Source organism: Hyla sarda, unplaced genomic scaffold (genome assembly GCF_029499605.1).
Source record: "Hyla sarda isolate aHylSar1 unplaced genomic scaffold, aHylSar1.hap1 scaffold_373, whole genome shotgun sequence".
In the NCBI taxonomy this organism is placed as follows: domain Eukaryota; kingdom Metazoa; phylum Chordata; class Amphibia; order Anura; family Hylidae; genus Hyla; species Hyla sarda.
This window is the reverse complement of record NW_026610392.1, coordinates 204279-232150: the sequence shown is the minus strand read 5'-3', so window position 1 is coordinate 232150 and position 27872 is coordinate 204279. Positions and strand designations below refer to the sequence as shown.

Here is a 27872-nt window from a genome sequence, read left to right as displayed (position 1 = left end):
GACTTACCTGTGTGGGTTAAATCCGGGTTATTTGACAACCTATGGCGGTGATGGTTCTGCTCAGGCAGAGCAGTGCTGATGCTCCTCATAAAGCTGTCGCTGCTGTGAAGGTTCTAGGTGACATCACAAATCCCTTTGGTTACATACACAACAAAGCTGGGTTGTTGTTGTTTACACTCTGCAAGGCCTGTGGAAGTGAGTGACATCATAGCACTGTAGTTCTGAGGGTTCAAGATGGATGCAACAATCTCCTGTTGCTTCTATGAAGGCCGTAATAGACGACATCACCAAACAGCTCCATAGTCACATACACAGCAAAGGAGAGATGTTGTTTACACCTAGTGATGTCAGTGGTATTGAGTGACATCACAGCACAGTGCTAAGGCTCCTGGGCCTGGACACAGCAGCGGCTGCAATATCTCAACGGAGAATACGTTTATATCTATGTGTGTGTGTGCGCATATATATATATATATATATATATATATATATATATATATATATATATATTTCTCCGCCGAAATCACTTTTAAACCCATTTCCACCTTTTTTTCCCTTCTCTTCCTCTTACTTTTTTTTCACGTTTTTTTACGTTTTTCTCCTTTTCGCCTCTTTTCTGGGCGTATTATTCTTCTTTTTCTTCTTTTTTTTCGTCTAATGCATACCCCATCAGTGCAGCAATGCTTATTCAATACCGCCAGCAGATGGAGACACTGGGGGATAATTTTCTAAGGATTTATACTGATTTTTCCTGTCTGAATTTGTCGCACAGAAAGTTGCAGGCCAAATATGTGTGACATTTCTGCGACTTTAGCTTCTAGAGCATTTTTACAACATTATACATAGGTGCTGAATACATAAAAAGCGACTGTTCAGCGACAGACAAGTCGCATCGGCTGAAAGTAGGCCAGAATGTCAGTCCATGTTGGAGCAGGTTTAGATACAGTCTAAAGCATAGATCTCAAAGTCTGTGCACAGAATTTAGCAAGGGCCTCGCACCTTCTGATGCATCAGGTAGGTGCACAATAGCATAGCCTAACCCTCTGTACTTTGGTCTATATTGATGCGGGACATAGACAGCCAGCTGATGACCAATCCATTAGTGCAATGGATGGCTGGAAGCATTTGTCTTTGCCTTTGCAATACCACAGAAGCAATGCATGGTCAATGTACAGCAATGACACACCTGTGTGAACAGCCAGGAGACCCCCCCCCCCCCCCATGTTATGTTACATAGTTACATAGTTAGTACGGTCGAAAAAAGACATATGTCCATCACGTTCAACCAGGGAATTAAGGGGTAGGGGTGTGGCGCGATATTGGGGAAGGGATGAGATTTTATATTTCTTCATAAGCATTAATCTTATTTTGTCAATTAGGAACATTCAGCACCCACCCGCTATCAAGGCAGCTGCCTATCATGTCATGCCCTACCTGCACAGGTGTGCTGGCTACTCAAATGATCCAATTAAGGAGGCCATTTAGTCAGCAGCAGCAGAAGTCCTGTGCCTGGACGCTCCAACAGGGGCCAGACACAAGCAGAAGCAGAAGCAGCAGAAGCAGCAGCAGCACCACCTTTTGTTTTTTGGCTGCAGCAGCAGCAAGGCCCACAGGGCTGGCTAGCTGGCTAGCCAGCAAGCAGGTAGCAATGAAAGTAGGAATCTTTCTTTTTAACCCTGTAAGGGGGTGGTGCACTGTACCCGAAGATACTGCCATATCGGGTCAATGCATAGGGCGACGGAAGCAAGCTTCGAAATCGGCCCCCGTTCTCAAAAATCCATTTAATATATGGTCCCCAGATAGGGGACGTATCAGATATTAAACTGATAAGAACAGATACTACACTTGATCTTAGCCAAAAGGCCGAGAAGCGATAACCGTGAAAGGGGCGGGCCCAACAAGGTCCCCTTCATGGGCACTATCACTGCTTGCTGTCAGGGAGGCTGCCAGACAATTTTCCATGCACACTCTGGGCTGGGGGGCAGTCAACCACCAGTACACACAGCAGAACCTAAACCCATACCATTATTGCTAAGCAGCAAGACAGGGGCCCATTGCACTCCCACGGGGCCTTTTTAAATGCAATCCATAACCCGGATTTGCCAGGAACCCTTCTTACTCCTCCTACTTGCATGTGACACTGGGCTTAGGATCTGCATAGGAAACACACACACAAGCACACACCTACCTTTGTTGCCTGCAGATGCCTCCTTGGCTGTCCCCAAACGGTATCAAACCAACACCCACGGGAAGCTGTAAGCATAGAGGACATGCCTGCACCCCATTGGACTTACCTGTGTGGGTTAAATCCGGGTTATTTGACAACCTATGGCGGTGATGGTTCTGCTCAGGCAGAGCAGTGCTGATGCTCCTCATAAAGCTGTCGCTGCTGTGAAGGTTCTAGGTGACATCACAAATCCCTTTGGTTACATACACAACAAAGCTGGGTTGTTGTTGTTTACACTCTGCAAGGCCTGTGGAAGTGAGTGACATCATAGCACTGTAGTTCTGAGGGTTCAAGATGGATGCAACAATCTCCTGTTGCTTCTATGAAGGCCATAATAGACGACATCACCAAACAGCTCCATAGTCACATACACAGCAAAGGAGAGATGTTGTTTACACCTAGTGATGTCAGTGGTATTGAGTGACATCACAGCACAGTGCTAAGGCTCCTGGGCCTGGACACAGCAGCGGCTGCAATATCTCAACGGAGAATACGTTTATATCTATGTGTGTGTGTGCGCATATATATATATATATATATATATATATATATATATATATATATATATATATATATTTCTCCGCCGAAATCACTTTTAAACCCATTTCCACCTTTTTTTCCCTTCTCTTCCTCTTACTTTTTTTTCACGTTTTTTTACGTTTTTCTCCTTTTCGCCTCTTTTCTGGGCGTATTATTCTTCTTTTTCTTCTTTTTTTTCGTCTAATGCATACCCCATCAGTGCAGCAATGCTTATTCAATACCGCCAGCAGATGGAGACACTGGGGGATAATTTTCTAAGGATTTATACTGATTTTTCCTGTCTGAATTTGTCGCACAGAAAGTTGCAGGCCAAATATGTGTGACATTTCTGCGACTTTAGCTTCTAGAGCATTTTTACAACATTATACATAGGTGCTGAATACATAAAAAGCGACTGTTCAGCGACAGACAAGTCGCATCGGCTGAAAGTAGGCCAGAATGTCAGTCCATGTTGGAGCAGGTTTAGATACAGTCTAAAGCATAGATCTCAAAGTCTGTGCACAGAATTTAGCAAGGGCCTCGCACCTTCTGATGCATCAGGTAGGTGCACAATAGCATAGCCTAACCCTCTGTACTTTGGTCTATATTGATGCGGGACATAGACAGCCAGCTGATGACCAATCCATTAGTGCAATGGATGGCTGGAAGCATTTGTCTTTGCCTTTGCAATACCACAGAAGCAATGCATGGTCAATGTACAGCAATGACACACCTGTGTGAACAGCCAGGAGACCCCCCCCCCCATGTTATGTTACATAGTTACATAGTTAGTACGGTCGAAAAAAGACATATGTCCATCACGTTCAACCAGGGAATTAAGGGGTAGGGGTGTGGCGCGATATTGGGGAAGGGATGAGATTTTATATTTCTTCATAAGCATTAATCTTATTTTGTCAATTAGGAACATTCAGCACCCACCCGCTATCAAGGCAGCTGCCTATCATGTCATGCCCTACCTGCACAGGTGTGCTGGCTACTCAAATGATCCAATTAAGGAGGCCATTTAGTCAGCAGCAGCAGAAGTCCTGTGCCTGGACGCTCCAACAGGGGCCAGACACAAGCAGAAGCAGAAGCAGCAGAAGCAGCAGCAGCACCACCTTTTGTTTTTTGGCTGCAGCAGCAGCAAGGCCCACAGGGCTGGCTAGCTGGCTAGCCAGCAAGCAGGTAGCAATGAAAGTAGGAATCTTTCTTTTTAACCCTGTAAGGGGGTGGTGCACTGTACCCGAAGATACTGCCATATCGGGTCAATGCATAGGGCGACGGAAGCAAGCTTCGAAATCGGCCCCCGTTCTCAAAAATCCATTTAATATATGGTCCCCAGATAGGGGACGTATCAGATATTAAACTGATAAGAACAGATACTACACTTGATCTTAGCCAAAAGGCCGAGAAGCGATAACCGTGAAAGGGGCGGGCCCAACAAGGTCCCCTTCATGGGCACTATCACTGCTTGCTGTCAGGGAGGCTGCCAGACAATTTTCCATGCACACTCTGGGCTGGGGGGCAGTCAACCACCAGTACACACAGCAGAACCTAAACCCATACCATTATTGCTAAGCAGCAAGACAGGGGCCCATTGCACTCCCACGGGGCCTTTTTAAATGCAATCCATAACCCGGATTTGCCAGGAACCCTTCTTACTCCTCCTACTTGCATGTGACACTGGGCTTAGGATCTGCATAGGAAACACACACACAAGCACACACCTACCTTTGTTGCCTGCAGATGCCTCCTTGGCTGTCCCCAAACGGTATCAAACCAACACCCACGGGAAGCTGTAAGCATAGAGGACATGCCTGCACCCCATTGGACTTACCTGTGTGGGTTAAATCCGGGTTATTTGACAACCTATGGCGGTGATGGTTCTGCTCAGGCAGAGCAGTGCTGATGCTCCTCATAAAGCTGTCGCTGCTGTGAAGGTTCTAGGTGACATCACAAATCCCTTTGGTTACATACACAACAAAGCTGGGTTGTTGTTGTTTACACTCTGCAAGGCCTGTGGAAGTGAGTGACATCATAGCACTGTAGTTCTGAGGGTTCAAGATGGATGCAACAATCTCCTGTTGCTTCTATGAAGGCCGTAATAGACGACATCACCAAACAGCTCCATAGTCACATACACAGCAAAGGAGAGATGTTGTTTACACCTAGTGATGTCAGTGGTATTGAGTGACATCACAGCACAGTGCTAAGGCTCCTGGGCCTGGACACAGCAGTGGCTGCAATATCTCAACGGAGAATACGTTTATATCTATGTGTGTGTGTGCGCATATATATATATATATATATATATATATATATATATATATATATATCTCCGCCGAAATCACTTTTAAACCCATTTCCACCTTTTTTTCCCTTCTCTTCCTCTTACTTTTTTTTCACGTTTTTTTACGTTTTTCTCCTTTTCGCCTCTTTTCTGGGCGTATTATTCTTCTTTTTCTTCTTTTTTTTCGTCTAATGCATACCCCATCAGTGCAGCAATGCTTATTCAATACCGCCAGCAGATGGAGACACTGGGGGATAATTTTCTAAGGATTTATACTGATTTTTCCTGTCTGAATTTGTCGCACAGAAAGTTGCAGGCCAAATATGTGTGACATTTCTGCGACTTTAGCTTCTAGAGCATTTTTACAACATTATACATAGGTGCTGAATACATAAAAAGCGACTGTTCAGCGACAGACAAGTCGCATCGGCTGAAAGTAGGCCAGAATGTCAGTCCATGTTGGAGCAGGTTTAGATACAGTCTAAAGCATAGATCTCAAAGTCTGTGCACAGAATTTAGCAAGGGCCTCGCACCTTCTGATGCATCAGGTAGGTGCACAATAGCATAGCCTAACCCTCTGTACTTTGGTCTATATTGATGCGGGACATAGACAGCCAGCTGATGACCAATCCATTAGTGCAATGGATGGCTGGAAGCATTTGTCTTTGCCTTTGCAATACCACAGAAGCAATGCATGGTCAATGTACAGCAATGACACACCTGTGTGAACAGCCAGGAGACCCCCCCCCCCCCCATGTTATGTTACATAGTTACATAGTTAGTACGGTCGAAAAAAGACATATGTCCATCACGTTCAACCAGGGAATTAAGGGGTAGGGGTGTGGCGCGATATTGGGGAAGGGATGAGATTTTATATTTCTTCATAAGCATTAATCTTATTTTGTCAATTAGGAACATTCAGCACCCACCCGCTATCAAGGCAGCTGCCTATCATGTCATGCCCTACCTGCACAGGTGTGCTGGCTACTCAAATGATCCAATTAAGGAGGCCATTTAGTCAGCAGCAGCAGAAGTCCTGTGCCTGGACGCTCCAACAGGGGCCAGACACAAGCAGAAGCAGAAGCAGCAGAAGCAGCAGCAGCACCACCTTTTGTTTTTTGGCTGCAGCAGCAGCAAGGCCCACAGGGCTGGCTAGCTGGCTAGCCAGCAAGCAGGTAGCAATGAAAGTAGGAATCTTTCTTTTTAACCCTGTAAGGGGGTAAGGGGGTGGTGCACTGTACCCGAAGATACTGCCATATCGGGTCAATGCATAGGGCGACGGAAGCAAGCTTCGAAATCGGCCCCCGTTCTCAAAAATCCATTTAATATATGGTCCCCAGATAGGGGACGTATCAGATATTAAACTGATAAGAACAGATACTACACTTGATCTTAGCCAAAAGGCCGAGAAGCGATAACCGTGAAAGGGGCGGGCCCAACAAGGTCCCCTTCATGGGCACTATCACTGCTTGCTGTCAGGGAGGCTGCCAGACAATTTTCCATGCACACTCTGGGCTGGGGGGCAGTCAACCACCAGTACACACAGCAGAACCTAAACCCATACCATTATTGCTAAGCAGCAAGACAGGGGCCCATTGCACTCCCACAGGGCCTTTTTAAATGCAATCCATAACCCGGATTTGCCAGGAACCCTTCTTACTCCTCCTACTTGCATGTGACACTGGGCTTAGGATCTGCATAGGAAACACACACACAAGCACACACCTACCTTTGTTGCCTGCAGATGCCTCCTTGGCTGTCCCCAAACGGTATCAAACCAACACCCACGGGAAGCTGTAAGCATAGAGGACATGCCTGCACCCCATTGGACTTACCTGTGTGGGTTAAATCCGGGTTATTTGACAACCTATGGCGGTGATGGTTCTGCTCAGGCAGAGCAGTGCTGATGCTCCTCATAAAGCTGTCGCTGCTGTGAAGGTTCTAGGTGACATCACAAATCCCTTTGGTTACATACACAACAAAGCTGGGTTGTTGTTGTTTACACTCTGCAAGGCCTGTGGAAGTGAGTGACATCATAGCACTGTAGTTCTGAGGGTTCAAGATGGATGCAACAATCTCCTGTTGCTTCTATGAAGGCCGTAATAGACGACATCACCAAACAGCTCCATAGTCACATACACAGCAAAGGAGAGATGTTGTTTACACCTAGTGATGTCAGTGGTATTGAGTGACATCACAGCACAGTGCTAAGGCTCCTGGGCCTGGACACAGCAGCGGCTGCAATATCTCAACGGAGAATACGTTTATATCTATGTGTGTGTGTGCGCATATATATATATATATATATATATATATATATATATATATATTTCTCCGCCGAAATCACTTTTAAACCCATTTCCACCTTTTTTTCCCTTCTCTTCCTCTTACTTTTTTTTCACGTTTTTTTACGTTTTTCTCCTTTTCGCCTCTTTTCTGGGCGTATTATTCTTCTTTTTCTTCTTTTTTTTCGTCTAATGCATACCCCATCAGTGCAGCATTGCTTATTCAATACCGCCAGCAGATGGAGACACTGGGGGATAATTTTCTAAGGATTTATACTGATTTTTCCTGTCTGAATTTGTCGCACAGAAAGTTGCAGGCCAAATATGTGTGACATTTCTGCGACTTTAGCTTCTAGAGCATTTTTACAACATTATACATAGGTGCTGAATACATAAAAAGCGACTGTTCAGCGACAGACAAGTCGCATCGGCTGAAAGTAGGCCAGAATGTCAGTCCATGTTGGAGCAGGTTTAGATACAGTCTAAAGCATAGATCTCAAAGTCTGTGCACAGAATTTAGCAAGGGCCTCGCACCTTCTGATGCATCAGGTAGGTGCACAATAGCATAGCCTAACCCTCTGTACTTTGGTCTATATTGATGCGGGACATAGACAGCCAGCTGATGACCAATCCATTAGTGCAATGGATGGCTGGAAGCATTTGTCTTTGCCTTTGCAATACCACAGAAGCAATGCATGGTCAATGTACAGCAATGACACACCTGTGTGAACAGCCAGGAGACCCCCCCCCCCCATGTTATGTTACATAGTTACATAGTTAGTACGGTCGAAAAAAGACATATGTCCATCACGTTCAACCAGGGAATTAAGGGGTAGGGGTGTGGCGCGATATTGGGGAAGGGATGAGATTTTATATTTCTTCATAAGCATTAATCTTATTTTGTCAATTAGGAACATTCAGCACCCACCCGCTATCAAGGCAGCTGCCTATCATGTCATGCCCTACCTGCACAGGTGTGCTGGCTACTCAAATGATCCAATTAAGGAGGCCATTTAGTCAGCAGCAGCAGAAGTCCTGTGCCTGGACGCTCCAACAGGGGCCAGACACAAGCAGAAGCAGAAGCAGCAGAAGCAGCAGCAGCACCACCTTTTGTTTTTTGGCTGCAGCAGCAGCAAGGCCCACAGGGCTGGCTAGCTGGCTAGCCAGCAAGCAGGTAGCAATGAAAGTAGGAATCTTTCTTTTTAACCCTGTAAGGGGGTGGTGCACTGTACCCGAAGATACTGCCATATCGGGTCAATGCATAGGGCGACGGAAGCAAGCTTCGAAATCGGCCCCCGTTCTCAAAAATCCATTTAATATATGGTCCCCAGATAGGGGACGTATCAGATATTAAACTGATAAGAACAGATACTACACTTGATCTTAGCCAAAAGGCCGAGAAGCGATAACCGTGAAAGGGGCGGGCCCAACAAGGTCCCCTTCATGGGCACTATCACTGCTTGCTGTCAGGGAGGCTGCCAGACAATTTTCCATGCACACTCTGGGCTGGGGGGCAGTCAACCACCAGTACACACAGCAGAACCTAAACCCATACCATTATTGCTAAGCAGCAAGACAGGGGCCCATTGCACTCCCACGGGGCCTTTTTAAATGCAATCCATAACCCGGATTTGCCAGGAACCCTTCTTACTCCTCCTACTTGCATGTGACACTGGGCTTAGGATCTGCATAGGAAACACACACACAAGCACACACCTACCTTTGTTGCCTGCAGATGCCTCCTTGGCTGTCCCCAAACGGTATCAAACCAACACCCACGGGAAGCTGTAAGCATAGAGGACATGCCTGCACCCCATTGGACTTACCTGTGTGGGTTAAATCCGGGTTATTTGACAACCTATGGCGGTGATGGTTCTGCTCAGGCAGAGCAGTGCTGATGCTCCTCATAAAGCTGTCGCTGCTGTGAAGGTTCTAGGTGACATCACAAATCCCTTTGGTTACATACACAACAAAGCTGGGTTGTTGTTGTTTACACTCTGCAAGGCCTGTGGAAGTGAGTGACATCATAGCACTGTAGTTCTGAGGGTTCAAGATGGATGCAACAATCTCCTGTTGCTTCTATGAAGGCCGTAATAGACGACATCACCAAACAGCTCCATAGTCACATACACAGCAAAGGAGAGATGTTGTTTACACCTAGTGATGTCAGTGGTATTGAGTGACATCACAGCACAGTGCTAAGGCTCCTGGGCCTGGACACAGCAGCGGCTGCAATATCTCACGGAGAATACGTTTATATCTATGTGTGTGTGTGCGCATATATATATATATATATATATATATATATATATATATATATATATTCTCCGCCGAAATCACTTTTAAACCCATTTCCACCTTTTTTTCCCTTCTCTTCCTCTTACTTTTTTTTCACGTTTTTTTACGTTTTTCTCCTTTTCGCCTCTTTTCTGGGCGTATTATTCTTCTTTTTCTTCTTTTTTTTCGTCTAATGCATACCCCATCAGTGCAGCAATGCTTATTCAATACCGCCAGCAGATGGAGACACTGGGGGATAATTTTCTAAGGATTTATACTGATTTTTCCTGTCTGAATTTGTCGCACAGAAAGTTGCAGGCCAAATATGTGTGACATTTCTGCGACTTTAGCTTCTAGAGCATTTTTACAACATTATACATAGGTGCTGAATACATAAAAAGCGACTGTTCAGCGACAGACAAGTCGCATCGGCTGAAAGTAGGCCAGAATGTCAGTCCATGTTGGAGCAGGTTTAGATACAGTCTAAAGCATAGATCTCAAAGTCTGTGCACAGAATTTAGCAAGGGCCTCGCACCTTCTGATGCATCAGGTAGGTGCACAATAGCATAGCCTAACCCTCTGTACTTTGGTCTATATTGATGCGGGACATAGACAGCCAGCTGATGACCAATCCATTAGTGCAATGGATGGCTGGAAGCATTTGTCTTTGCCTTTGCAATACCACAGAAGCAATGCATGGTCAATGTACAGCAATGACACACCTGTGTGAACAGCCAGGAGACCCCCCCATGTTATGTTACATAGTTACATAGTTAGTACGGTCGAAAAAAGACATATGTCCATCACGTTCAACCAGGGAATTAAGGGGTAGGGGTGTGGCGCGATATTGGGGAAGGGATGAGATTTTATATTTCTTCATAAGCATTAATCTTATTTTGTCAATTAGGAACATTCAGCACCCACCCGCTATCAAGGCAGCTGCCTATCATGTCATGCCCTACCTGCACAGGTGTGCTGGCTACTCAAATGATCCAATTAAGGAGGCCATTTAGTCAGCAGCAGCAGAAGTCCTGTGCCTGGACGCTCCAACAGGGGCCAGACACAAGCAGAAGCAGAAGCAGCAGAAGCAGCAGCAGCACCACCTTTTGTTTTTTGGCTGCAGCAGCAGCAAGGCCCACAGGGCTGGCTAGCTGGCTAGCCAGCAAGCAGGTAGCAATGAAAGTAGGAATCTTTCTTTTTAACCCTGTAAGGGGGTGGTGCACTGTACCCGAAGATACTGCCATATCGGGTCAATGCATAGGGCGACGGAAGCAAGCTTCGAAATCGGCCCCCGTTCTCAAAAATCCATTTAATATATGGTCCCCAGATAGGGGACGTATCAGATATTAAACTGATAAGAACAGATACTACACTTGATCTTAGCCAAAAGGCCGAGAAGCGATAACCGTGAAAGGGGCGGGCCCAACAAGGTCCCCTTCATGGGCACTATCACTGCTTGCTGTCAGGGAGGCTGCCAGACAATTTTCCATGCACACTCTGGGCTGGGGGGCAGTCAACCACCAGTACACACAGCAGAACCTAAACCCATACCATTATTGCTAAGCAGCAAGACAGGGGCCCATTGCACTCCCACAGGGCCTTTTTAAATGCAATCCATAACCCGGATTTGCCAGGAACCCTTCTTACTCCTCCTACTTGCATGTGACACTGGGCTTAGGATCTGCATAGGAAACACACACACAAGCACACACCTACCTTTGTTGCCTGCAGATGCCTCCTTGGCTGTCCCCAAACGGTATCAAACCAACACCCACGGGAAGCTGTAAGCATAGAGGACATGCCTGCACCCCATTGGACTTACCTGTGTGGGTTAAATCCGGGTTATTTGACAACCTATGGCGGTGATGGTTCTGCTCAGGCAGAGCAGTGCTGATGCTCCTCATAAAGCTGTCGCTGCTGTGAAGGTTCTAGGTGACATCACAAATCCCTTTGGTTACATACACAACAAAGCTGGGTTGTTGTTGTTTACACTCTGCAAGGCCTGTGGAAGTGAGTGACATCATAGCACTGTAGTTCTGAGGGTTCAAGATGGATGCAACAATCTCCTGTTGCTTCTATGAAGGCCGTAATAGACGACATCACCAAACAGCTCCATAGTCACATACACAGCAAAGGAGAGATGTTGTTTACACCTAGTGATGTCAGTGGTATTGAGTGACATCACAGCACAGTGCTAAGGCTCCTGGGCCTGGACACAGCAGCGGCTGCAATATCTCAACGGAGAATACGTTTATATCTATGTGTGTGTGTGCGCATATATATATATATATATATATATATATATATATATATATATATATATATTTCTCCGCCGAAATCACTTTTAAACCCATTTCCACCTTTTTTTCCCTTCTCTTCCTCTTACTTTTTTTTCACGTTTTTTTACGTTTTTCTCCTTTTCGCCTCTTTTCTGGGCGTATTATTCTTCTTTTTCTTCTTTTTTTTCGTCTAATGCATACCCCATCAGTGCAGCATTGCTTATTCAATACCGCCAGCAGATGGAGACACTGGGGGATAATTTTCTAAGGATTTATACTGATTTTTCCTGTCTGAATTTGTCGCACAGAAAGTTGCAGGCCAAATATGTGTGACATTTCTGCGACTTTAGCTTCTAGAGCATTTTTACAACATTATACATAGGTGCTGAATACATAAAAAGCGACTGTTCAGCGACAGACAAGTCGCATCGGCTGAAAGTAGGCCAGAATGTCAGTCCATGTTGGAGCAGGTTTAGATACAGTCTAAAGCATAGATCTCAAAGTCTGTGCACAGAATTTAGCAAGGGCCTCGCACCTTCTGATGCATCAGGTAGGTGCACAATAGCATAGCCTAACCCTCTGTACTTTGGTCTATATTGATGCGGGACATAGACAGCCAGCTGATGACCAATCCATTAGTGCAATGGATGGCTGGAAGCATTTGTCTTTGCCTTTGCAATACCACAGAAGCAATGCATGGTCAATGTACAGCAATGACACACCTGTGTGAACAGCCAGGAGACCCCCCCCCCCCCCCCCATGTTATGTTACATAGTTACATAGTTAGTACGGTCGAAAAAAGACATATGTCCATCACGTTCAACCAGGGAATTAAGGGGTAGGGGTGTGGCGCGATATTGGGGAAGGGATGAGATTTTATATTTCTTCATAAGCATTAATCTTATTTTGTCAATTAGGAACATTCAGCACCCACCCGCTATCAAGGCAGCTGCCTATCATGTCATGCCCTACCTGCACAGGTGTGCTGGCTACTCAAATGATCCAATTAAGGAGGCCATTTAGTCAGCAGCAGCAGAAGTCCTGTGCCTGGACGCTCCAACAGGGGCCAGACACAAGCAGAAGCAGAAGCAGCAGAAGCAGCAGCAGCACCACCTTTTGTTTTTTGGCTGCAGCAGCAGCAAGGCCCACAGGGCTGGCTAGCTGGCTAGCCAGCAAGCAGGTAGCAATGAAAGTAGGAATCTTTCTTTTTAACCCTGTAAGGGGGTGGTGCACTGTACCCGAAGATACTGCCATATCGGGTCAATGCATAGGGCGACGGAAGCAAGCTTCGAAATCGGCCCCCGTTCTCAAAAATCCATTTAATATATGGTCCCCAGATAGGGGACGTATCAGATATTAAACTGATAAGAACAGATACTACACTTGATCTTAGCCAAAAGGCCGAGAAGCGATAACCGTGAAAGGGGCGGGCCCAACAAGGTCCCCTTCATGGGCACTATCACTGCTTGCTGTCAGGGAGGCTGCCAGACAATTTTCCATGCACACTCTGGGCTGGGGGGCAGTCAACCACCAGTACACACAGCAGAACCTAAACCCATACCATTATTGCTAAGCAGCAAGACAGGGGCCCATTGCACTCCCACGGGGCCTTTTTAAATGCAATCCATAACCCGGATTTGCCAGGAACCCTTCTTACTCCTCCTACTTGCATGTGACACTGGGCTTAGGATCTGCATAGGAAACACACACACAAGCACACACCTACCTTTGTTGCCTGCAGATGCCTCCTTGGCTGTCCCCAAACGGTATCAAACCAACACCCACGGGAAGCTGTAAGCATAGAGGACATGCCTGCACCCCATTGGACTTACCTGTGTGGGTTAAATCCGGGTTATTTGACAACCTATGGCGGTGATGGTTCTGCTCAGGCAGAGCAGTGCTGATGCTCCTCATAAAGCTGTCGCTGCTGTGAAGGTTCTAGGTGACATCACAAATCCCTTTGGTTACATACACAACAAAGCTGGGTTGTTGTTGTTTACACTCTGCAAGGCCTGTGGAAGTGAGTGACATCATAGCACTGTAGTTCTGAGGGTTCAAGATGGATGCAACAATCTCCTGTTGCTTCTATGAAGGCCGTAATAGACGACATCACCAAACAGCTCCATAGTCACATACACAGCAAAGGAGAGATGTTGTTTACACCTAGTGATGTCAGTGGTATTGAGTGACATCACAGCACAGTGCTAAGGCTCCTGGGCCTGGACACAGCAGCGGCTGCAATATCTCAACGGAGAATACGTTTATATCTATGTGTGTGTGTGCGCATATATATATATATATATATATATATATATATATATATATATATTTCTCCGCCGAAATCACTTTTAAACCCATTTCCACCTTTTTTTCCCTTCTCTTCCTCTTACTTTTTTTTCACGTTTTTTTACGTTTTTCTCCTTTTCGCCTCTTTTCTGGGCGTATTATTCTTCTTTTTCTTCTTTTTTTTCGTCTAATGCATACCCCATCAGTGCAGCAATGCTTATTCAATACCGCCAGCAGATGGAGACACTGGGGGATAATTTTCTAAGGATTTATACTGATTTTTCCTGTCTGAATTTGTCGCACAGAAAGTTGCAGGCCAAATATGTGTGACATTTCTGCGACTTTAGCTTCTAGAGCATTTTTACAACATTATACATAGGTGCTGAATACATAAAAAGCGACTGTTCAGCGACAGACAAGTCGCATCGGCTGAAAGTAGGCCAGAATGTCAGTCCATGTTGGAGCAGGTTTAGATACAGTCTAAAGCATAGATCTCAAAGTCTGTGCACAGAATTTAGCAAGGGCCTCGCACCTTCTGATGCATCAGGTAGGTGCACAATAGCATAGCCTAACCCTCTGTACTTTGGTCTATATTGATGCGGGACATAGACAGCCAGCTGATGACCAATCCATTAGTGCAATGGATGGCTGGAAGCATTTGTCTTTGCCTTTGCAATACCACAGAAGCAATGCATGGTCAATGTACAGCAATGACACACCTGTGTGAACAGCCAGGAGACCCCCCCCCCCCATGTTATGTTACATAGTTACATAGTTAGTACGGTCGAAAAAAGACATATGTCCATCACGTTCAACCAGGGAATTAAGGGGTAGGGGTGTGGCGCGATATTGGGGAAGGGATGAGATTTTATATTTCTTCATAAGCATTAATCTTATTTTGTCAATTAGGAACATTCAGCACCCACCCGCTATCAAGGCAGCTGCCTATCATGTCATGCCCTACCTGCACAGGTGTGCTGGCTACTCAAATGATCCAATTAAGGAGGCCATTTAGTCAGCAGCAGCAGAAGTCCTGTGCCTGGACGCTCCAACAGGGGCCAGACACAAGCAGAAGCAGAAGCAGCAGAAGCAGCAGCAGCACCACCTTTTGTTTTTTGGCTGCAGCAGCAGCAAGGCCCACAGGGCTGGCTAGCTGGCTAGCCAGCAAGCAGGTAGCAATGAAAGTAGGAATCTTTCTTTTTAACCCTGTAAGGGGGTGGTGCACTGTACCCGAAGATACTGCCATATCGGGTCAATGCATAGGGTGACGGAAGCAAGCTTCGAAATCGGCCCCCGTTCTCAAAAATCCATTTAATATATGGTCCCCAGATAGGGGACGTATCAGATATTAAACTGATAAGAACAGATACTACACTTGATCTTAGCCAAAAGGCCGAGAAGCGATAACCGTGAAAGGGGCGGGCCCAACAAGGTCCCCTTCATGGGCACTATCACTGCTTGCTGTCAGGGAGGCTGCCAGACAATTTTCCATGCACACTCTGGGCTGGGGGGCAGTCAACCACCAGTACACACAGCAGAACCTAAACCCATACCATTATTGCTAAGCAGCAAGACAGGGGCCCATTGCACTCCCACGGGGCCTTTTTAAATGCAATCCATAACCCGGATTTGCCAGGAACCCTTCTTACTCCTCCTACTTGCATGTGACACTGGGCTTAGGATCTGCATAGGAAACACACACACAAGCACACACCTACCTTTGTTGCCTGCAGATGCCTCCTTGGCTGTCCCCAAACGGTATCAAACCAACACCCACGGGAAGCTGTAAGCATAGAGGACATGCCTGCACCCCATTGGACTTACCTGTGTGGGTTAAATCCGGGTTATTTGACAACCTATGGCGGTGATGGTTCTGCTCAGGCAGAGCAGTGCTGATGCTCCTCATAAAGCTGTCGCTGCTGTGAAGGTTCTAGGTGACATCACAAATCCCTTTGGTTACATACACAACAAAGCTGGGTTGTTGTTGTTTACACTCTGCAAGGCCTGTGGAAGTGAGTGACATCATAGCACTGTAGTTCTGAGGGTTCAAGATGGATGCAACAATCTCCTGTTGCTTCTATGAAGGCCGTAATAGACGACATCACCAAACAGCTCCATAGTCACATACACAGCAAAGGAGAGATGTTGTTTACACCTAGTGATGTCAGTGGTATTGAGTGACATCACAGCACAGTGCTAAGGCTCCTGGGCCTGGACACAGCAGCGGCTGCAATATCTCAACGGAGAATACGTTTATATCTATGTGTGTGTGTGCGCATATATATATATATATATATATATATATATATATATATATATCTCCGCCGAAATCACTTTTAAACCCATTTCCACCTTTTTTTCCCTTCTCTTCCTCTTACTTTTTTTTCACGTTTTTTTACGTTTTTCTCCTTTTCGCCTCTTTTCTGGGCGTATTATTCTTCTTTTTCTTCTTTTTTTTCGTCTAATGCATACCCCATCAGTGCAGCAATGCTTATTCAATACCGCCAGCAGATGGAGACACTGGGGGATAATTTTCTAAGGATTTATACTGATTTTTCCTGTCTGAATTTGTCGCACAGAAAGTTGCAGGCCAAATATGTGTGACATTTCTGCGACTTTAGCTTCTAGAGCATTTTTACAACATTATACATAGGTGCTGAATACATAAAAAGCGACTGTTCAGCGACAGACAAGTCGCATCGGCTGAAAGTAGGCCAGAATGTCAGTCCATGTTGGAGCAGGTTTAGATACAGTCTAAAGCATAGATCTCAAAGTCTGTGCACAGAATTTAGCAAGGGCCTCGCACCTTCTGATGCATCAGGTAGGTGCACAATAGCATAGCCTAACCCTCTGTACTTTGGTCTATATTGATGCGGGACATAGACAGCCAGCTGATGACCAATCCATTAGTGCAATGGATGGCTGGAAGCATTTGTCTTTGCCTTTGCAATACCACAGAAGCAATGTATGGTCAATGTACAGCAATGACACACCTGTGTGAACAGCCAGGAGACCCCCCCCCCCCCCCCCCATGTTATGTTACATAGTTACATAGTTAGTACGGTCGAAAAAAGACATATGTCCATCACGTTCAACCAGGGAATTAAGGGGTAGGGGTGTGGCGCGATATTGGGGAAGGGATGAGATTTTATATTTCTTCATAAGCATTAATCTTATTTTGTCAATTAGGAACATTCAGCACCCACCCGCTATCAAGGCAGCTGCCTATCATGTCATGCCCTACCTGCACAGGTGTGCTGGCTACTCAAATGATCCAATTAAGGAGGCCATTTAGTCAGCAGCAGCAGAAGTCCTGTGCCTGGACGCTCCAACAGGGGCCAGACACAAGCAGAAGCAGAAGCAGCAGCAGCACCACCTTTTGTTTTTTGGCTGCAGCAGCAGCAAGGCCCACAGGGCTGGCTAGCTGGCTAGCCAGCAAGCAGGTAGCAATGAAAGTAGGAATCTTTCTTTTTAACCCTGTAAGGGGGTGGTGCACTGTACCCGAAGATACTGCCATATCGGGTCAATGCATAGGGCGACGGAAGCAAGCTTCGAAATCGGCCCCCGTTCTCAAAAATCCATTTAATATATGGTCCCCAGATAGGGGACGTATCAGATATTAAACTGATAAGAACAGATACTACACTTGATCTTAGCCAAAAGGCCGAGAAGCGATAACCGTGAAAGGGGCGGGCCCAACAAGGTCCCCTTCATGGGCACTATCACTGCTTGCTGTCAGGGAGGCTGCCAGACAATTTTCCATGCACACTCTGGGCTGGGGGGCAGTCAACCACCAGTACACACAGCAGAACCTAAACCCATACCATTATTGCTAAGCAGCAAGACAGGGGCCCATTGCACTCCCACGGGGCCTTTTTAAATGCAATCCATAACCCGGATTTGCCAGGAACCCTTCTTACTCCTCCTACTTGCATGTGACACTGGGCTTAGGATCTGCATAGGAAACACACACACAAGCACACACCTACCTTTGTTGCCTGCAGATGCCTCCTTGGCTGTCCCCAAACGGTATCAAACCAACACCCACGGGAAGCTGTAAGCATAGAGGACATGCCTGCACCCCATTGGACTTACCTGTGTGGGTTAAATCCGGGTTATTTGACAACCTATGGCGGTGATGGTTCTGCTCAGGCAGAGCAGTGCTGATGCTCCTCATAAAGCTGTCGCTGCTGTGAAGGTTCTAGGTGACATCACAAATCCCTTTGGTTACATACACAACAAAGCTGGGTTGTTGTTGTTTACACTCTGCAAGGCCTGTGGAAGTGAGTGACATCATAGCACTGTAGTTCTGAGGGTTCAAGATGGATGCAACAATCTCCTGTTGCTTCTATGAAGGCCGTAATAGACGACATCACCAAACAGCTCCATAGTCACATACACAGCAAAGGAGAGATGTTGTTTACACCTAGTGATGTCAGTGGTATTGAGTGACATCACAGCACAGTGCTAAGGCTCCTGGGCCTGGACACAGCAGCGGCTGCAATATCTCAACGGAGAATACGTTTATATCTATGTGTGTGTGTGCGCATATATATATATATATATATATATATATATATATATATATATATATATTTCTCCGCCGAAATCACTTTTAAACCCATTTCCACCTTTTTTTCCCTTCTCTTCCTCTTACTTTTTTTTCACGTTTTTTTACGTTTTTCTCCTTTTCGCCTCTTTTCTGGGCGTATTATTCTTCTTTTTCTTCTTTTTTTTCGTCTAATGCATACCCCATCAGTGCAGCAATGCTTATTCAATACCGCCAGCAGATGGAGACACTGGGGGATAATTTTCTAAGGATTTATACTGATTTTTCCTGTCTGAATTTGTCGCACAGAAAGTTGCAGGCCAAATATGTGTGACATTTCTGCGACTTTAGCTTCTAGAGCATTTTTACAACATTATACATAGGTGCTGAATACATAAAAAGCGACTGTTCAGCGACAGACAAGTCGCATCGGCTGAAAGTAGGCCAGAATGTCAGTCCATGTTGGAGCAGGTTTAGATACAGTCTAAAGCATAGATCTCAAAGTCTGTGCACAGAATTTAGCAAGGGCCTCGCACCTTCTGATGCATCAGGTAGGTGCACAATAGCATAGCCTAACCCTCTGTACTTTGGTCTATATTGATGCGGGACATAGACAGCCAGCTGATGACCAATCCATTAGTGCAATGGATGGCTGGAAGCATTTGTCTTTGCCTTTGCAATACCACAGAAGCAATGCATGGTCAATGTACAGCAATGACACACCTGTGTGAACAGCCAGGAGACCCCCCCCCCCCCCCATGTTATGTTACATAGTTACATAGTTAGTACGGTCGAAAAAAGACATATGTCCATCACGTTCAACCAGGGAATTAAGGGGTAGGGGTGTGGCGCGATATTGGGGAAGGGATGAGATTTTATATTTCTTCATAAGCATTAATCTTATTTTGTCAATTAGGAACATTCAGCACCCACCCGCTATCAAGGCAGCTGCCTATCATGTCATGCCCTACCTGCACAGGTGTGCTGGCTACTCAAATGATCCAATTAAGGAGGCCATTTAGTCAGCAGCAGCAGAAGTCCTGTGCCTGGACGCTCCAACAGGGGCCAGACACAAGCAGAAGCAGAAGCAGCAGAAGCAGCAGCAGCACCACCTTTTGTTTTTTGGCTGCAGCAGCAGCAAGGCCCACAGGGCTGGCTAGCTGGCTAGCCAGCAAGCAGGTAGCAATGAAAGTAGGAATCTTTCTTTTTAACCCTGTAAGGGGGTGGTGCACTGTACCCGAAGATACTGCCATATCGGGTCAATGCATAGGGCGACGGAAGCAAGCTTCGAAATCGGCCCCCGTTCTCAAAAATCCATTTAATATATGGTCCCCAGATAGGGGACGTATCAGATATTAAACTGATAAGAACAGATACTACACTTGATCTTAGCCAAAAGGCCGAGAAGCGATAACCGTGAAAGGGGCGGGCCCAACAAGGTCCCCTTCATGGGCACTATCACTGCTTGCTGTCAGGGAGGCTGCCAGACAATTTTCCATGCACACTCTGGGCTGGGGGGCAGTCAACCACCAGTACACACAGCAGAACCTAAACCCATACCATTATTGCTAAGCAGCAAGACAGGGGCCCATTGCACTCCCACGGGGCCTTTTTAAATGCAATCCATAACCCGGATTTGCCAGGAACCCTTCTTACTCCTCCTACTTGCATGTGACACTGGGCTTAGGATCTGCATAGGAAACACACACACAAGCACACACCTACCTTTGTTGCCTGCAGATGCCTCCTTGGCTGTCCCCAAACGGTATCAAACCAACACCCACGGGAAGCTGTAAGCATAGAGGACATGCCTGCACCCCATTGGACTTACCTGTGTGGGTTAAATCCGGGTTATTTGACAACCTATGGCGGTGATGGTTCTGCTCAGGCAGAGCAGTGCTGATGCTCCTCATAAAGCTGTCGCTGCTGTGAAGGTTCTAGGTGACATCACAAATCCCTTTGGTTACATACACAACAAAGCTGGGTTGTTGTTGTTTACACTCTGCAAGGCCTGTGGAAGTGAGTGACATCATAGCACTGTAGTTCTGAGGGTTCAAGATGGATGCAACAATCTCCTGTTGCTTCTATGAAGGCCGTAATAGACGACATCACCAAACAGCTCCATAGTCACATACACAGCAAAGGAGAGATGTTGTTTACACCTAGTGATGTCAGTGGTATTGAGTGACATCACAGCACAGTGCTAAGGCTCCTGGGCCTGGACACAGCAGCGGCTGCAATATCTCAACGGAGAATACGTTTATATCTATGTGTGTGTGTGCGCATATATATATATATATATATATATATATATATATATATATATATATTTCTCCGCCGAAATCACTTTTAAACCCATTTCCACCTTTTTTTCCCTTCTCTTCCTCTTACTTTTTTTTCACGTTTTTTTACGTTTTTCTCCTTTTCGCCTCTTTTCTGGGCGTATTATTCTTCTTTTTCTTCTTTTTTTTCGTCTAATGCATACCCCATCAGTGCAGCAATGCTTATTCAATACCGCCAGCAGATGGAGACACTGGGGGATAATTTTCTAAGGATTTATACTGATTTTTCCTGTCTGAATTTGTCGCACAGAAAGTTGCAGGCCAAATATGTGTGACATTTCTGCGACTTTAGCTTCTAGAGCATTTTTACAACATTATACATAGGTGCTGAATACATAAAAAGCGACTGTTCAGCGACAGACAAGTCGCATCGGCTGAAAGTAGGCCAGAATGTCAGTCCATGTTGGAGCAGGTTTAGATACAGTCTAAAGCATAGATCTCAAAGTCTGTGCACAGAATTTAGCAAGGGCCTCGCACCTTCTGATGCATCAGGTAGGTGCACAATAGCATAGCCTAACCCTCTGTACTTTGGTCTATATTGATGCGGGACATAGACAGCCAGCTGATGACCAATCCATTAGTGCAATGGATGGCTGGAAGCATTTGTCTTTGCCTTTGCAATACCACAGAAGCAATGCATGGTCAATGTACAGCAATGACACACCTGTGTGAACAGCCAGGAGACCCCCCCCCCCCCCCCCCATGTTATGTTACATAGTTACATAGTTAGTACGGTCGAAAAAAGACATATGTCCATCACGTTCAACCAGGGAATTAAGGGGTAGGGGTGTGGCGCGATATTGGGGAAGGGATGAGATTTTATATTTCTTCATAAGCATTAATCTTATTTTGTCAATTAGGAACATTCAGCACCCACCCGCTATCAAGGCAGCTGCCTATCATGTCATGCCCTACCTGCACAGGTGTGCTGGCTACTCAAATGATCCAATTAAGGAGGCCATTTAGTCAGCAGCAGCAGAAGTCCTGTGCCTGGACGCTCCAACAGGGGCCAGACACAAGCAGAAGCAGAAGCAGCAGAAGCAGCAGCAGCACCACCTTTTGTTTTTTGGCTGCAGCAGCAGCAAGGCCCACAGGGCTGGCTAGCTGGCTAGCCAGCAAGCAGGTAGCAATGAAAGTAGGAATCTTTCTTTTTAACCCTGTAAGGGGGTGGTGCACTGTACCCGAAGATACTGCCATATCGGGTCAATGCATAGGGCGACGGAAGCAAGCTTCGAAATCGGCCCCCGTTCTCAAAAATCCATTTAATATATGGTCCCCAGATAGGGGACGTATCAGATATTAAACTGATAAGAACAGATACTACACTTGATCTTAGCCAAAAGGCCGAGAAGCGATAACCGTGAAAGGGGCGGGCCCAACAAGGTCCCCTTCATGGGCACTATCACTGCTTGCTGTCAGGGAGGCTGCCAGACAATTTTCCATGCACACTCTGGGCTGGGGGGCAGTCAACCACCAGTACACACAGCAGAACCTAAACCCATACCATTATTGCTAAGCAGCAAGACAGGGGCCCATTGCACTCCCACGGGGCCTTTTTAAATGCAATCCATAACCCGGATTTGCCAGGAACCCTTCTTACTCCTCCTACTTGCATGTGACACTGGGCTTAGGATCTGCATAGGAAACACACACACAAGCACACACCTACCTTTGTTGCCTGCAGATGCCTCCTTGGCTGTCCCCAAACGGTATCAAACCAACACCCACGGGAAGCTGTAAGCATAGAGGACATGCCTGCACCCCATTGGACTTACCTGTGTGGGTTAAATCCGGGTTATTTGACAACCTATGGCGGTGATGGTTCTGCTCAGGCAGAGCAGTGCTGATGCTCCTCATAAAGCTGTCGCTGCTGTGAAGGTTCTAGGTGACATCACAAATCCCTTTGGTTACATACACAACAAAGCTGGGTTGTTGTTGTTTACACTCTGCAAGGCCTGTGGAAGTGAGTGACATCATAGCACTGTAGTTCTGAGGGTTCAAGATGGATGCAACAATCTCCTGTTGCTTCTATGAAGGCCGTAATAGACGACATCACCAAACAGCTCCATAGTCACATACACAGCAAAGGAGAGATGTTGTTTACACCTAGTGATGTCAGTGGTATTGAGTGACATCACAGCACAGTGCTAAGGCTCCTGGGCCTGGACACAGCAGCGGCTGCAATATCTCAACGGAGAATACGTTTATATCTATGTGTGTGTGTGCGCATATATATATATATATATATATATATATATATATATATATATATTTCTCCGCCGAAATCACTTTTAAACCCATTTCCACCTTTTTTTCCCTTCTCTTCCTCTTACTTTTTTTTCAAGTTTTTTTACGTTTTTCTCCTTTTCGCCTCTTTTCTGGGCGTATTATTCTTCTTTTTCTTCTTTTTTTTCGTCTAATGCATACCCCATCAGTGCAGCAATGCTTATTCAATACCGCCAGCAGATGGAGACACTGGGGGATAATTTTCTAAGGATTTATACTGATTTTTCCTGTCTGAATTTGTCGCACAGAAAGTTGCAGGCCAAATATGTGTGACATTTCTGCGACTTTAGCTTCTAGAGCATTTTTACAACATTATACATAGGTGCTGAATACATAAAAAGCGACTGTTCAGCGACAGACAAGTCGCATCGGCTGAAAGTAGGCCAGAATGTCAGTCCATGTTGGAGCAGGTTTAGATACAGTCTAAAGCATAGATCTCAAAGTCTGTGCACAGAATTTAGCAAGGGCCTCGCACCTTCTGATGCATCAGGTAGGTGCACAATAGCATAGCCTAACCCTCTGTACTTTGGTCTATATTGATGCGGGACATAGACAGCCAGCTGATGACCAATCCATTAGTGCAATGGATGGCTGGAAGCATTTGTCTTTGCCTTTGCAATACCACAGAAGCAATGCATGGTCAATGTACAGCAATGACACACCTGTGTGAACAGCCAGGAGACCCCCCCCCCCCCCCCCCCCCCCCCCCCCCATGTTATGTTACATAGTTACATAGTTAGTACGGTCGAAAAAAGACATATGTCCATCACGTTCAACCAGGGAATTAAGGGGTAGGGGTGTGGCGCGATATTGGGGAAGGGATGAGATTTTATATTTCTTCATAAGCATTAATCTTATTTTGTCAATTAGGAACATTCAGCACCCACCCGCTATCAAGGCAGCTGCCTATCATGTCATGCCCTACCTGCACAGGTGTGCTGGCTACTCAAATGATCCAATTAAGGAGGCCATTTAGTCAGCAGCAGCAGAAGTCCTGTGCCTGGACGCTCCAACAGGGGCCAGACACAAGCAGAAGCAGAAGCAGCAGAAGCAGCAGCAGCACCACCTTTTGTTTTTTGGCTGCAGCAGCAGCAAGGCCCACAGGGCTGGCTAGCTGGCTAGCCAGCAAGCAGGTAGCAATGAAAGTAGGAATCTTTCTTTTTAACCCTGTAAGGGGGTGGTGCACTGTACCCGAAGATACTGCCATATCGGGTCAATGCATAGGGCGACGGAAGCAAGCTTCGAAATCGGCCCCCGTTCTCAAAAATCCATTTAATATATGGTCCCCAGATAGGGGACGTATCAGATATTAAACTGATAAGAACAGATACTACACTTGATCTTAGCCAAAAGGCCGAGAAGCGATAACCGTGAAAGGGGGCGGGCCCAACAAGGTCCCCTTCATGGGCACTATCACTGCTTGCTGTCAGGGAGGCTGCCAGACAATTTTCCATGCACACTCTGGGCTGGGGGGCAGTCAACCACCAGTACACACAGCAGAACCTAAACCCATACCATTATTGCTAAGCAGCAAGACAGGGGCCCATTGCACTCCCACGGGGCCTTTTTAAATGCAATCCATAACCCGGATTTGCCAGGAACCCTTCTTACTCCTCCTACTTGCATGTGACACTGGGCTTAGGATCTGCATAGGAAACACACACACAAGCACACACCTACCTTTGTTGCCTGCAGATGCCTCCTTGGCTGTCCCCAAACGGTATCAAACCAACACCCACGGGAAGCTGTAAGCATAGAGGACATGCCTGCACCCCATTGGACTTACCTGTGTGGGTTAAATCCGGGTTATTTGACAACCTATGGCGGTGATGGTTCTGCTCAGGCAGAGCAGTGCTGATGCTCCTCATAAAGCTGTCGCTGCTGTGAAGGTTCTAGGTGACATCACAAATCCCTTTGGTTACATACACAACAAAGCTGGGTTGTTGTTGTTTACACTCTGCAAGGCCTGTGGAAGTGAGTGACATCATAGCACTGTAGTTCTGAGGGTTCAAGATGGATGCAACAATCTCCTGTTGCTTCTATGAAGGCCGTAATAGACGACATCACCAAACAGCTCCATAGTCACATACACAGCAAAGGAGAGATGTTGTTTACACCTAGTGATGTCAGTGGTATTGAGTGACATCACAGCACAGTGCTAAGGCTCCTGGGCCTGGACACAGCAGCGGCTGCAATATCTCAACGGAGAATACGTTTATATCTATGTGTGTGTGTGCGCATATATATATATATATATATATATATATATATATATATATATATATTTCTCCGCCGAAATCACTTTTAAACCCATTTCCACCTTTTTTTCCCTTCTCTTCCTCTTACTTTTTTTTCACGTTTTTTTACGTTTTTCTCCTTTTCGCCTCTTTTCTGGGCGTATTATTCTTCTTTTTCTTCTTTTTTTTCGTCTAATGCATACCCCATCAGTGCAGCAATGCTTATTCAATACCGCCAGCAGATGGAGACACTGGGGGATAATTTTCTAAGGATTTATACTGATTTTTCCTGTCTGAATTTGTCGCACAGAAAGTTGCAGGCCAAATATGTGTGACATTTCTGCGACTTTAGCTTCTAGAGCATTTTTACAACATTATACATAGGTGCTGAATACATAAAAAGCGACTGTTCAGCGACAGACAAGTCGCATCGGCTGAAAGTAGGCCAGAATGTCAGTCCATGTTGGAGCAGGTTTAGATACAGTCTAAAGCATAGATCTCAAAGTCTGTGCACAGAATTTAGCAAGGGCCTCGCACCTTCTGATGCATCAGGTAGGTGCACAATAGCATAGCCTAACCCTCTGTACTTTGGTCTATATTGATGCGGGACATAGACAGCCAGCTGATGACCAATCCATTAGTGCAATGGATGGCTGGAAGCATTTGTCTTTGCCTTTGCAATACCACAGAAGCAATGCATGGTCAATGTACAGCAATGACACACCTGTGTGAACAGCCAGGAGACCCCCCCCCATGTTATGTTACATAGTTACATAGTTAGTACGGTCGAAAAAAGACATATGTCCATCAAGTTCAAGCAGGGAATTAAGGGGTATGGGTGTGGCGCGATATTGGGGAAGGGATGAGATTTTATATTTCTTCATAAGCATTAATCTTATTTTGTCAATTAGGAACATTCAGCACCCACCCGCTATCAAGGCAGCTGCCTATCATGTCATGCCCTACCTGCACAGGTGTGCTGGCTACTCAAATGATCCAATTAAGGAGGCCATTTAGTCAGCAGCAGCAGAAGTCCTGTGCCTGGACGCTCCAACAGGGGCCAGACACAAGCAGAAGCAGAAGCAGCAGAAGCAGCAGCAGCACCACCTTTTGTTTTTTGGCTGCAGCAGCAGCAAGGCCCACAGGGCTGGCTAGCTGGCTAGCCAGCAAGCAGGTAGCAATGAAAGTAGGAATCTTTCTTTTTAACCCTGTAAGGGGGTGGTGCACTGTACCCGAAGATACTGCCATATCGGGTCAATGCATAGGGCGACGGAAGCAAGCTTCGAAATCGGCCCCCGTTCTCAAAAATCCATTTAATATATGGTCCCCAGATAGGGGACGTATCAGATATTAAACTGATAAGAACAGATACTACACTTGATCTTAGCCAAAAGGCCGAGAAGCGATAACCATGAAAGGGGCGGGCCCAACAAGGTCCCCTTCATGGGCACTATCACTGCTTGCTGTCAGGGAGGCTGCCAGACAATTTTCCATGCACACTCTGGGCTGGGGGGCAGTCAACCACCAGTACACACAGCAGAACCTAAACCCATACCATTATTGCTAAGCAGCAAGACAGGGGCCCATTGCACTCCCACGGGGCCTTTTTAAATGCAATCCATAACCCGGATTTGCCAGGAACCCTTCTTACTCCTCCTACTTGCATGTGACACTGGGCTTAGGATCTGCATAGGAAACACACACACAAGCACACACCTACCTTTGTTGCCTGCAGATGCCTCCTTGGCTGTCCCCAAACGGTATCAAACCAACACCCACGGGAAGCTGTAAGCATAGAGGACATGCCTGCACCCCATTGGACTTACCTGTGTGGGTTAAATCCGGGTTATTTGACAACCTATGGCGGTGATGGTTCTGCTCAGGCAGAGCAGTGCTGATGCTCCTCATAAAGCTGTCGCTGCTGTGAAGGTTCTAGGTGACATCACAAATCCCTATGGTTACATACACAACAAAGCTGGGTTGTTGTTGTTTACACTCTGCAAGGCCTGTGGAAGTGAGTGACATCATAGCACTGTAGTTCTGAGGGTTCAAGATGGATGCAACAATCTCCTGTTGCTTCTATGAAGGCCGTAATAGACGACATCACCAAACAGCTCCATAGTCACATACACAGCAAAGGAGAGATGTTGTTTACACCTAGTGATGTCAGTGGTATTGAGTGACATCACAGCACAGTGCTAAGGCTCCTGGGCCTGGACACAGCAGCGGCTGCAATATCTCAACGGAGAATACGTTTATATCTATGTGTGTGTGTGCGCATATATATATATATAT

At 46.1% G+C, this 27872-nt stretch overlaps 12 non-coding genes across 12 annotated transcripts; all 12 read right to left on the bottom strand.

Moving 5' to 3' along the window:
• Nucleotides 1-1684: 1684 nt before the first annotated feature.
• On the bottom strand, nt 1685-1875 carry LOC130332213 (U2 spliceosomal RNA). The gene has a single exon (XR_008874941.1). It is a non-coding gene; the product is annotated as a U2 spliceosomal RNA (small nuclear RNA).
• A 2098-nt stretch (nt 1876-3973) lies between these two features.
• LOC130332212 (U2 spliceosomal RNA) lies at nt 3974-4164 on the bottom strand. Its single transcript, XR_008874940.1, has one exon. It is a non-coding gene; the product is annotated as a U2 spliceosomal RNA (small nuclear RNA).
• A 2097-nt stretch (nt 4165-6261) lies between these two features.
• Nucleotides 6262-6452, bottom strand: LOC130332211 (U2 spliceosomal RNA). The gene has a single exon (XR_008874939.1). It is a non-coding gene; the product is annotated as a U2 spliceosomal RNA (small nuclear RNA).
• Nucleotides 6453-8537: 2085 nt separating this feature from the next.
• LOC130332210 (U2 spliceosomal RNA) lies at nt 8538-8728 on the bottom strand. Its single transcript, XR_008874938.1, has one exon. It is a non-coding gene; the product is annotated as a U2 spliceosomal RNA (small nuclear RNA).
• A 2082-nt stretch (nt 8729-10810) lies between these two features.
• LOC130332209 (U2 spliceosomal RNA) lies at nt 10811-11001 on the bottom strand. The gene has a single exon (XR_008874937.1). It is a non-coding gene; the product is annotated as a U2 spliceosomal RNA (small nuclear RNA).
• Nucleotides 11002-13099: 2098 nt separating this feature from the next.
• Nucleotides 13100-13290, bottom strand: LOC130332208 (U2 spliceosomal RNA). The gene has a single exon (XR_008874936.1). It is a non-coding gene; the product is annotated as a U2 spliceosomal RNA (small nuclear RNA).
• A 2087-nt stretch (nt 13291-15377) lies between these two features.
• On the bottom strand, nt 15378-15568 carry LOC130332247 (U2 spliceosomal RNA). The gene has a single exon (XR_008874971.1). It is a non-coding gene; the product is annotated as a U2 spliceosomal RNA (small nuclear RNA).
• A 2080-nt stretch (nt 15569-17648) lies between these two features.
• LOC130332207 (U2 spliceosomal RNA) lies at nt 17649-17839 on the bottom strand. Its single transcript, XR_008874935.1, has one exon. It is a non-coding gene; the product is annotated as a U2 spliceosomal RNA (small nuclear RNA).
• Nucleotides 17840-19933: 2094 nt separating this feature from the next.
• LOC130332206 (U2 spliceosomal RNA) lies at nt 19934-20124 on the bottom strand. The gene has a single exon (XR_008874934.1). It is a non-coding gene; the product is annotated as a U2 spliceosomal RNA (small nuclear RNA).
• A 2095-nt stretch (nt 20125-22219) lies between these two features.
• LOC130332205 (U2 spliceosomal RNA) lies at nt 22220-22410 on the bottom strand. The gene has a single exon (XR_008874933.1). It is a non-coding gene; the product is annotated as a U2 spliceosomal RNA (small nuclear RNA).
• Nucleotides 22411-24515: 2105 nt separating this feature from the next.
• Nucleotides 24516-24706, bottom strand: LOC130332202 (U2 spliceosomal RNA). The gene has a single exon (XR_008874931.1). It is a non-coding gene; the product is annotated as a U2 spliceosomal RNA (small nuclear RNA).
• Nucleotides 24707-26793: 2087 nt separating this feature from the next.
• On the bottom strand, nt 26794-26984 carry LOC130332201 (U2 spliceosomal RNA). The gene has a single exon (XR_008874930.1). It is a non-coding gene; the product is annotated as a U2 spliceosomal RNA (small nuclear RNA).
• Between the last annotated feature and the right edge of the window lie 888 nt (nt 26985-27872).